Genomic DNA, 10,910 nt, shown 5'->3' on the forward strand with positions numbered 1-10,910 from the left:
TCTAAGCCTGTGCCTGTGCTTGGGATTGCCCTGACCCAGGTGCAGGGCCTTGTACTTGGCCACACTCAAGTTCATGAGGCTGCCAAGGGCCCACCTCTCCAGCCTGTCCAGGTCCCTCTGAGTAGCATCCCTTCCCTCTAGCACATCAACAGCACCGCTCAGCTTGGTGTCATCTGCAAACTTGCTGAGGCTGCATTTGATTCCACTCTCCATGTTGCCTACAAAAATGTTAAATAACACTGGTCCCAACACCACCCTCCACCTGGACACTGAGCTATTGACTGCAGCTCTCTGAGTGTGACCATCCAGACAGTTCCCTATCCTGCAACTGGTCCATCCATCAAAACCATTTTTCTCCAGTTTGGTGACCAGGATGTCATGCAGGACGGGATCAAATGCTCTGCACAAGTCCAAGTAGATGATGTCAGTTGCTCTCCCATTATCCACTGATGCTGTTACTCCATCATGAAAGGCCACCAAGTTTGTCAGACATGGCTTGACCTTGATGAAGCCATATTGGTTACCACCAATTACCTCATCTTTATTTTCCAAACTATGCCAAGGAGAACTAGACAGAACTCTACAGTGTTGTGTCACTACAAACCTGTCTGAACCATTGGCTTCTCTGCATGCTCATCACTAGTCTCTCCTTAGCTTGTGTGCCTACAAACAATGTATGGGGAATGTCAGCCACAAATCTTACCTAGGGGACATCTTTGCTTCAAAATCCTTTGAACATCACACAATCCCTTTTAACTCTCCAGGTCTGCATTTAGTTATGTCAGAATCAGGCCATATTTCTGTGCTGCTATATCCCTTTCCTTCTGAAGGGCCTGGATACAACTTGGATTAACCTCAGGAGAAGAGTTCCTGCATAGAATCATAGATTTACCCAGGTTGGAAAAGACATTGAAGATCATCAAGTCCAACCGCAGCCTAACCAGTACCCTAACTCTAAAAACCCTACACTAAATCATATCCCTGAGTACCACATCCAAAAGGCTCTTAAACACAACCAGGGATGGTGATTCAACCACCTTTCTGGGGAGCCTATTCCAGTACCTAAAATCTCTAGTATCTAAATCTCTCTAAAAGAGCACAGGTATTAATCTGACCAGAAAGGTTCCTGTTTGTTCATAAAATGAGCCTTTTCCGCTCCATCTTGCATAGGCCACTGGGCACAGGGTAGCTGGGAGACCACAGAAAAAGTGGTTCTGTGAGCAATAGGGACACTACTGCCTAATCCAACTCCTCCAATCTCTGCGCTCTGCCAGCATGTCTAAATAGAGTGGCAGATACACACAGGAGATAAATATTTCCACTTCCCTCAAGCCAACACTGCTCTGAATTTCTATGGGACACACAGTTAGATGAAAAGGCATTTGACAAAGAAGGAAATGAAAGAGTTTAATCTGCTGTGTCATTCTCTCGGTAGCCAGAATAACTAACCCTCGCCAGTGTTAGTTCAAAGAATAGGCAGATTTTATCTCCTGACATGAGCAGTAATTCAAAGAAGCTGGTATATGATCCAGTATCCTGCATATTCACTGCAGGCAGGCAAAGACATTATGAGATAAGGGAGATCTACACATCACTTGTTATGAACACCTCATAAAGATAAAACCACACACAAGAGGAGAGTTTAGGAAGAGGACCACTCTTGGACTACTTTCCAAGAGGCATCAATTAGTAACTCTCTTCGCTCATTTTTCACACTACTCCACAGTGTCCTCCTGAGCCCCCTTACTCCTGTTGCCAACTGCTGATGCAGGGAATCCTGAGGAACCAAGGATTCATAGTTGTTCCATCAGTAGTCCTTGGTCAGCTCTCCCTCCCTGCCCCTTCTGTTTTGATCCCACTAACCAAATTTTAGTTAGTCTGAAAAGAGGATGGAAACCTCCGCAGCAATTAGTTTCTAAATATCTTGCAATGGGCAGCTTGTAGGAGCCCCATCTCAATGCCCACAGCACAGGAGGCAGGACTGCTTAGCCCATGCACTAGTGCATTTACCAGCACAGATGTAAGCCCAGATCTATGCACACCAAATACAGGCTCTCAGTTTGCACAAGGAGGCATCCATGGAGCTGAAGTATTAGGCAGATATTGTGGTGGGGCAGCAGTTATTGAGACGCCAGACAGAAAGGACACAGATAACGTGGCAACTCAGCTTTACCATTATGACTGATGATGGAACATCTAATTTCACTGCTCAAAAGAGAACTTCCATATAACTGGAAAGAATGAAATTCACAGGGGAAACCACACACAGACACACACAAAAGCAATACAAAGGAGATGAAGGATGGTTCACATACTAGTGATTCACTCTGAGACGCAAGCAAATGAAAGAGTATCCCCAACCATTTGCCTCCTGAAATGCTAAGTATATAAACTCATTGCTGTGATAACTCTGCCAGACGTGAGTCATACACTGTAAAACCTTATGGGGTCAATCAGTTTAACTTCATAAATTCATTACACCAACAAAAACAGACCATCGTGTCCAGGCTGGTTCATTTCAGCTCTTCAAAGCTGTTGGTAAAACTGCCTGAGAGCTGAAATGCTTACCAGCAAAAGCTAAAAACTGTAAATCAAATGTAATAGGCTGGTTTTGTCTACTGTATAGAAATGATGCCTGAAAAAAAGAAAATAAAAAAGAACGTAAACCAGAACAAATGGAATGGCTACATAAAACAGCCAGTACTGAAACAGCAACCCAACCTGGTTGCAGAATGAGAGAGAAAATGAGTTCACCAAAGTCATGGGACAGGACACATGTTCATGTTCATGCTAACACTGAACCCAAGTGGCCACATGAGGACAGCATCTAGTAGGAAATCAGAAAAAAGCATCCTTTCATACGTCCCTTGGGAAGGTGGCATCTACCAGGGCACAGCAGACCCATGTGTTCAGTAACAAGTCTGATGCTTCAGAGCCCAATGATGAGCTACAAACTGGGGTTTAACCAATGCAACACATGGAGGGAAAATCTGTCTTGAGCATAAAGAAGAAAGAGAAAGGTATCCAAAAGGACTAACCAAGAAATGCCCAAACTGCCCATGAAGCATTTCTTCCCGTGGTGCAAAATACCACAAGAGGATTTATTTGCTCTTTCAGTTAAACATAAAATGAACCTTTAGGGTAGCTGATGTCTTGTCTTAGGCTGCTCAGCATGTGGATGTTCCCTGATCTTCATATTCACACTTGTGAATAATGAGACTTCTCTTATTTCCCTGGGAAGTAATGCCCACTTTTTTACTTTGACAGAGCTCCTTCCCATCCTAGAAGGGAAAATATCAAGTCAGATCTCCATTAGTCCTTCCATCTCTGCACTCAGCAAAGGGAGCCTTCAGATCTATGCTTAATTCACCCACTCCCCTAGAATTAATGGAACTGTGCTTACTGGAACATATGCTGAAGCTTAAGCACAGTGCAGTGTTTTCAACATGAAGGAATGGCTATAGAACATGCATAAATTCTGGCTGACCTATGACAGCTTAAAGCACTGCGGAGGACTGTTAACAAGCCTGTTTGGACATCACCTTGAATAAATGACGTTATCCCCAAGTAAGGGAAGGAACAGCTGAGCACCGGGGAGGTACACAAAGTGCCAGAGCAAATTCTCACACTGTCAGGTGCAAAGAAAACTGAGATTTCACCCCAAAAACCCAGTTCACAACAAGGCTACAAAATCCCGGCTGAGAATTTCTGTGTTAGACTTGAAGCTCAAGACTGTACTGTAGTTCAACCAACAATATTTTGTGCAGCATGACCTAAAAAGTTCACAATAAAACCAAAACAAACTTCAATTTCAACTTGATAAATGAACTCAGGACATAATAACAAAGAGTGCTGATCTGGGCAAATAAAAGAGCATAAAGAAAAGAGAGCAGTGAAAAAGCTATCAAGGAAAAGCTCAGACTCGCATCCCTTGGAAGTGAAATTAAAGGCTCTCATTCATTTCCAGAGAAGTCAGAAAGGAAAATACCATTACATGCCATACCTTGAACCACTTGACGTCCATGTTGGGCCTGGACAGCTCACACTCAAATGTGACCTTGTCCTTCTCAATGACGCTACTGTCTGCCAATGGTTTGCTGATTTTCACAGGCAATTCTGAGAAGGAGAAAGAAGAATGTGGATTTAGTTGGGAACTTAGTTTTGTTCATAACCAGGTCCATGGGTGCTGTTAAATGGATCCTTCCAGATGGAAAAAACATTTCAGGCGGCCTCCTAGATTTTACCCCTTTTTGTGTTGCACGCAAGACTGAAAAAAAAAATTACTTCTGCAAAGTTCTTCTTGTCATAAGGAAACAAATATTTGGGGAATGGCAGAACCAGGTAAAATTTTCCTTCACGTCAAGAAAGTATAAATTTCACTCTCATGCTCTTGGTGTGGTTTCTGCTATGATTATTTGGACTAATTAAGCTTCTCCCTGATGAAAGCCTAGAAGTATATCACAAGAAGGACCAACTTACCCGTGACCTTTTATTTGTCTTACTCAAGCATCTCCTCCTGACCAAAACTGACAATAAAAGATTCAGCCAGACTACAGGTTTGAGCAGCTGAGTTGTTTCTAGGATCTCCTGCAATCTCAAGCTTGGAACACACACTTGTCTTTTGACTAAGTGTCTCTTATAGTGCAGTAAAACAACAGGTTTTCACACAGCGATTCCTCATTTACCTTGATCTGAAATCATTCTCAAACCATGTGGGATCAGTCCAGGGAGAAGGGGAGGAGAGGGGAAGGGAAAGGGGAAGTCCACAGTCCTCTAAAATCAGGCTTCTTAGCCTAAAGCTCAACAGCAAATAGCAGTCCACTTCCCCACATTGCTAGACTCCGAGCATTTAAAGAACATCAGCTGACCTCATTATGAGCTCTAACATAGCCAAAGGAATTCATATATTCAAATATTCTCTTGAGTGATGAGAAATATGGAGCATAACTTCAGACTTCTGCTGTTAAACTCTCACTTCTATCATAAACCAGAGTAAGAGTTCAATGCTGTTTTAGATGGAGGACTCATATTTTAAATAACTCATCTCATTAAGGCTTGGATTCCCTACTACAATTAGTTAAATTCCAGTTTGGATCATGCTTCACCTTGGATCACTTAGGGCTTCAGCCACTTATTGGAACTAACTCAATTTGTCTACAGAGAAGCTGTTTTCTATAGCAACAATAAGCTGTGATTGCAACTGGATGTCGGGAGAGCACAAATCCCGCAGTTATCCTGTACCAACATCCTCTCCTTCCATCAGAACAGCAAGTTTTTAAACCAGACTCATGCAAGCTTGCATGACACACCTTGTGTAAAACTGTTGGCAGCCATCAGGACAGCCAGTTGCTTCCTGTATAGACACTGTTCCATCAGTTTTGGTTTTTTGTCTCGCTAGAACAACAGCCAGTGTCTGAAAACTCCCACAACTGAAGCAACCACGCTGATATACCGCAGTCACTGGAGGTGCTCAAGAGCCACGGGTATGTGGCACTGGGGACGTGGTTAGTAAGTCCAGTGAGGGTGGGCTGGGTTGGACTCAGCTATCTCAGTGGTCTTTTCCAGCCTTGGGTGCAACTTGTAAGAGGGAATGAAGCAGCAAACTGCCCAGCACTGAGCTGCATTCTTCTGACACATGGTATCAGTGAACTGCTGTATTTCCCTATCTTCTCTGGAGCTATTGATCTAACCTAACTGAAAAAGTAAGCCTGAACCTAGATATAAATCAGGATCATAGTCACCCATGGTTGCTTATATATTCAGAAAGACACTCCAGAGGGTAATTCAGCACATCTAGAAATTAAAGTAGAAGTTCCTTAGTCAAAAATATTCCACAGCCAGATTTTCACCTCGCTACCACTACATTAAAAAGGAGAATCCAACTTGTGGTGTGGGTCATTGATGTTGTTCCGGGGGGAATTGTGGCTGTTCCATGCCCACAGGGTAGAAGACAGCCAGTCTTCCTCTAAGCCACATAAAAAGCTGCTTAGTGCTCCCAAAGCGAATGCTCACCAGTTGTTTCCAACTTGAAGGTCATCTTCTGGCCAGCAGCCTCGCAGATGTATTCTCCAGCATCTTTCTTCTCCAGCTGCTCCACAACCAGACGCCGTGTTTTGCCCACAGATTCCATTCTGAACTTTCTGGAGGAGGCAAGCAGTCTTCCATCCTTGTACCATTTTACTTCTGTTGGATCCTGTGCTACTTCACAGCTGAGGGAGGCACTTGCTGCCAGGGCAGCACTCACCTCTTTCTGCACCTGCTCCTGGTTTATAAACACAGGTTTTGGCTCTGAGGGAAGAAAAGAAAAAGTATTGACTGAGGGACCGAAATGAGACCAACTTGCAGGTTTGTATGTACAGGTTGGAACAGGTTTAGGTTACCACTTGTGCCCAAACTAATAGCCTTCACTAGAGAATATCAGCTCTTCTGTTGAAACAAAGTGTCAAATCTAGGCAAGAAAGAACCTAGGAACTGAAGGAACCAAGAGGGTCCTTGAACACCAGTCCCATGGTTGCAAGTCACTATGCAAACATATTGAACCCAAAAGAACATCTGTCCTGCAGGCAACCAAAACCTGAGTTCCTTTTACTTAAGACCCACTGTGAAACATCAAAACACATAAACATGTGATAGTCAAACCACTGGCTGCCTTTTCATGACCCAGAACAGTACTCCTGGCTTCCTGAACAGACTCCTCATGGCCTCTACCATTGCCACAACTGTGACTGTCAAAGGCACAAAGGAAATATGCTCACCAACGCAGTCCTTTGTTCTTTGTGTGTGATTTGCAGATATCTATCTTACTTTGAGCTCTGGCAATAGTCAGCTCTACCAGGTCTCTTACTGTGAGTAGCAGACTCACCTATCCAGATGCAGCCTCCAACATAAAGGCATAGTAAAAAGGCAGTGTACTACTAGGAGAAGTTCCTGCTTCTCCTGCCATGAAAGGCTGCACGTAGAACATGCACTCCAGCCTCACTGCACATACTTATCTTAGTCAAATGTTTAGGTGAACAAGAATTACAGTTTGGGATCTCAGGCACAGGAGAGATTTGAATAATATCTTGAATATTGCTTCCACTGTACATATATTACTAATTATTGCTCTACAGACAGACTGAAACAGGTCTTTGTGTCATACTGAAACCAAATACTTTCTACAAACCCAGGCAATCAAGTCTAGGGAAAAAACCTCAGCACAGACTACAGTGATCCAGGTGCAGTATAATAGAAACTAGATTTTACTTTACTGTTCTCTGCTGTATTTCATACAACACCTGTCTTACCTGTGACATGAATCTTGAAGGTGAGTTTCTGGCCAGCAGCCTCGCAGCTGTACTCCCCTGCATCTTTCTTCTCCACCTGGCTCACCACCAGCCGACGCTGTTTGCCCTCTGACTCTACCTTGAACTTCTTGCTCGAGGTGATCAGTTTCCCCTCCTTTTATCACTTGACCTCTGTGATAAAATGTTTGCTCATTAAGACCGGGATGTGGTAGCATTGTGGTGGAGTGCTTGTTCATTAGGACCGGGATATAATGGTGGAATATGGAGGCCACAAAGGTTGCAGAACACTCTAATTTTATGGGTAGATTGTGTACTCTGCATAGTTACAGGCAAAGCGCGCCCCGATGGATACAAAGTTCCACGGAAGGACCAACCAAGGAACGACACACCAAGTCGCATGATCACAACCGACCAATTAAAGGACAATACGCTCGGGATGGACAATACAAAAGAAGTTGCAAGGGACGGGACGGCGCGGCAGTTGGAGGAACAATAATCCCCCTGTCGCCCAGCGCTGAATTGCCTTTTAGTTTTACCCGCTACAATTAATAAAAGTTTATAATTGGAACATTATTGGCTCATTGCTTATAAATTGATGACAACCTCCATCTTCTCCTGGGCCACCTCGCAGCTCAGCGTGGCATTTTTCTGTTGTTGCAGCCTTCACCACCTTCTGTACCTTCTCCTTGTTTGTAAATACAAATTCTGGCTCTGAAAAGAGAGAGATACATTACTTTGGCCTCTTGAAAGAAGAGCAGGTTTTGGGGAAGGAGTCAGAAAAATGAATCAGTTCTCCCAGTCTGATGCCCCAAGAGAATGATGTGGAGAGAAGTTGTGCAATTTATGGATGCCCCATCCCTGAAAACATTCAAGTCTAGGCTGGATGGGTGTTAGAGCAACCTAGTCTCAAAGAATGTGTTCCTTTCCAGGACAGAGATTGGAACTGGATGATCCTCCAGGTCCCTTCCAACAAAAGGCATTCTGTGATGCTTCTTGTATGACTCTCATGACTCTTTCGTCCCCTAGCTGCCATTTACTTATGTCTTCAAAACATCAACTTATACAAAACATTCCTGTAGTATTCTCTCCCATGCTAAATGAGCCCTTCCAAGACAAAAACATGTTACATAGAGCACACCCCCTAGTGCTTGACACAAAGCCCCTGTTCTGAAACTTCCCGAGACGCAGCTGCATTGCAGAGTTGTTCTAGTGGTACAGGCACGTGGGAATGGAGAAGTGCAATCAGAACTTTCTTGTCTATGGCCTCATTCCCACAGCAAAAGGAAATTCCTGAAGATTTTAAAAGATGGAGCTGCCTCACAACTGTATTTAGAATAATTTGTTCAATTTCCTCATCAGAAATTAACCACCCCAAAGTTCAGCTCCAAAAATTTTAAGCATAGCAGGGAAAACTTACAAACTAATGACCGTTTTCTAAAACATTCTAGAATGAAAGGCCAAAATGTGTTCTCTCTCACCTGTGACATGAATCTTGAAGGTGAGTTTCTGGCCAGCAGCCTCGCAGCTGTACTCCCCTGCATCTTTCTTCTCTACCTGGATCACCACCAGCCGACACTGTTTGCCCTCTGACTCCACCTTGAACTTCTTGCTCGAGGTGATCAGTTTCCCCTCCTTGTACCACTTCACCTCCATCTTCTCCTGGGCCACCTCGCAGCTCAGCGTGGCATTTTGAGTCAGTGCAGCCTTCACCTCCTTTTGTACCTTGTCCTTGTTTGTAAACACGTCTTCTTTCTCTGCAGGGACATCACAACAGTCACACCATTTTGCTGTAGTCTGCTGCAGAGCTTACTCCAGTTCCCCATTTTCATTATACTTGCCCTTCACAGGGACCATCATGATGCCTCATTAAGACAGGAAAATACTTTCCCCTCTATTTTGCCTTGGGAAATGAATAGGCATATCATTTCATATCATATCATAAATCTAAACATTTCGCAGTCTGATAGCAGATTTGGACATGAGATTTAGAACACCTGCATGCACTGCTGAACCTCCTCCCTTCTCTTTGTTTCTTCTGATGTCTCTCTACATTTCCAGTAAATCAGAAGGGAATGGCCCTCTAGAACAGGTTGCCCAAGGAGACTGTGGATGCTCCATCCCTGCAGGCATTCAAGGCCAGGCTGGATGTGGTTCTGGGCAGCCTGGGCTGCTGGTTGGCAACCCTGCACATAGGAAGAAGGGGGTTGGAACTGGATGAGCACTGTGGGCCTTTGCAACCCAGGCCATTTATGAGTCTGATTAGTGGCATTTTCCACCTCATTGTGTCATTCAAATTTTGTAACCAGATCTCATCAAACACCTCCCCTTTTCTCACTCCTTGCATGCCTGGTGTGCTCTTGCACTGTAACCCTGCAGACACCAGCTGACTACAAGAGCTGCACAAGTTACCCTCCTTGCCTATTGTTTGTTGCAGTAATTCATTCCTGGATGGAAAAGCACATGTAGAAAAGTGTTGCTATGACACTAGATGACAAAGAAAGTCCTATAGCCAAAATGTTTTGCACCAGAGAGGCTGTAAGTTGATCCTCCAAATGCAAGACACACAAAATGAAGTGTTCCTTTATCTCTGGGATTCCAAGCATTTTCTCACCTCTGACTTTCACTTGGAATGTTGCTTTGTCATCTTTTGTTTCACAGCTGTAGCTCCCTTGGTCTTTCAGGGTCACATTTTTGACCATGAGCTTGCGGTGCGTCCCCTGGGAGATGATGGTTGTCCTCTGGTCCTGCTTCACCTCTATTTGATCTTTCTTCTATACGACAGCTCCGCTTGCAGCTGACACCTCACACACCAGCTCCAGGTCTTCAGAAGGACTGACTGATATTTCTGGAGTCGTTTTGGACTTGCTGACAAAATTAATGGCTTCATCTGAAGAAAAAAAGAGAAAGTGGTTTACATCCTGACTCAGGCTTATTCAGCACAGCATTAAGATACAGTTAGAACTGATTGTAATGTCTCTGCTCATTACATCTGGGGGATCAAGTTTCACCTCTGGAGGTACTCACATACAAACGTGTGCTTGATTCTCCTGTGTAAGGAAAGAGTAAGTTCTATGCAGACAGTTCTTATTTCTTCTAATCAATTCTGTATTCTGCACATGTTCTTCTGAAGCTAAAATGAAGGCAGCTAAGTAACCTGTTTGCAATACATGAACAAACCAATTCAACACCTTGTCTCTAAGCTAACAAGCAGCGTTTGATGAGCACATCAGTATTTCATGCCCTTCATTCCATCCAGACTGTATTGGCAATAACTATGCTGGTATTAACAAGGATAGCAATTACAAGCAAAATGGTAGAAATACAGAAGATATAAGGAAAAGGGAACTCACCAGAGCTGAGGCGATCCTCCCTGGTGAGCGATCTCCAAGAGATGCTGCCTCAGTGAGGGTCAGCCCTTAAATGAGGTCTCAGAGGAGGTGGAGTCGAACTCCACCCCTCCAGGGAGCACAGCTACATAACTTTCACCTGTGCTCCCACAGCTGACCCCACACTTGCCTCAGCTGATCAATCAGTGGTTCACATTGTGATCTCCCATACACTCCACCCCTTCACAACGTGAACCAATGATTAGGTGAGTTCCCCTTATTACAGAGACCCAATCAC

This window comes from Coturnix japonica, chromosome 10, assembly GCF_054131305.1.
Source record: "Coturnix japonica strain WE chromosome 10, WE-NBRP24, whole genome shotgun sequence".
In the NCBI taxonomy this organism is placed as follows: Eukaryota; Metazoa; Chordata; class Aves; order Galliformes; family Phasianidae; genus Coturnix; species Coturnix japonica.